A 776-nucleotide genomic window follows, 5' to 3' on the forward strand; every position below is an offset into this window, starting at 1 on the left:
AAGGAAACAGAGGAGATGAGGAAGTGATAGGTAGGTTTGGTGTTAGGGAGAGAAACGTAGAAGGACAGGCAGTGGTAGATTTTGCAAAGAGAATGGAAATGGCTGTGGTAAACACCTATTTCCAAATGAAAGAGGAACACAGGGTGATGTACAGGAGTGGAGTCAGGTCCACACAGATAGATTATATTCCATGTAGAAGAGGTAATCTGAGGGAGATTAATGATTAAGGTGGTGGCAGGCGAGAGTGTAGCCAAACAACATCGCATGGTAGTGTGCAAGATGACGATGGAGGTGAAAAAAAGGAAAAGAGTGAAGACAGAACAGAAGATCAAGTGGTGGAAACTAAGGAAAGAGAAACGTGGTGAAGACTTCAGGAAGAATGTAAAGGCAGTTCTGGGCCGTGTTGAGGAATTCCCAGATGATTGGGAGCATCAAGTGGTGAAAATTAAGGAGACAGGTAGGAAGGTGCTAGATTGGCAAAACAGATAAATCTAGCTGGGAAGGATGTGCAGCAGGTAAAGTTGATTAAGGACAGAGATGGGAATGTAATCACAGGTAAGGAAAGTGTGCTGAAAAGATGGAAGGAATACTTTGAGGAGCTGTTGAATGAGGAAAATGAAACGTAGGAACTATTAGGAAGAAGGTAGATCAGATTAGAAAGGATTTACATTAGAAGGAATTAAGAAATAAGTAAGAAGTAAGAAATGCCCTGAAGAGGATGAAGAGTGGAAAGTCAGTTGGTCCCAATGACATACCAGTGGAAATATGGTGTGTTT

The 776-nt window shown here is 41.9% G+C and overlaps 1 protein-coding gene across 1 annotated transcript in view; it reads right to left on the minus strand.

Annotated features, from left to right (window-relative positions):
* rasef (RAS and EF-hand domain containing) overlaps nucleotides 1–776 on the minus strand; it is a 38,741-nt gene that overhangs the window by 25,495 nt on the left and 12,470 nt on the right. The window lies entirely within an intron of this gene.

The sequence above is a fragment of the Cynoglossus semilaevis genome, unplaced genomic scaffold, assembly GCF_000523025.1.
Source record: "Cynoglossus semilaevis isolate Cse_v1.0 unplaced genomic scaffold, Cse_v1.0 scaffold1854, whole genome shotgun sequence".
Taxonomy (NCBI): domain Eukaryota; kingdom Metazoa; phylum Chordata; class Actinopteri; order Pleuronectiformes; family Cynoglossidae; genus Cynoglossus; species Cynoglossus semilaevis.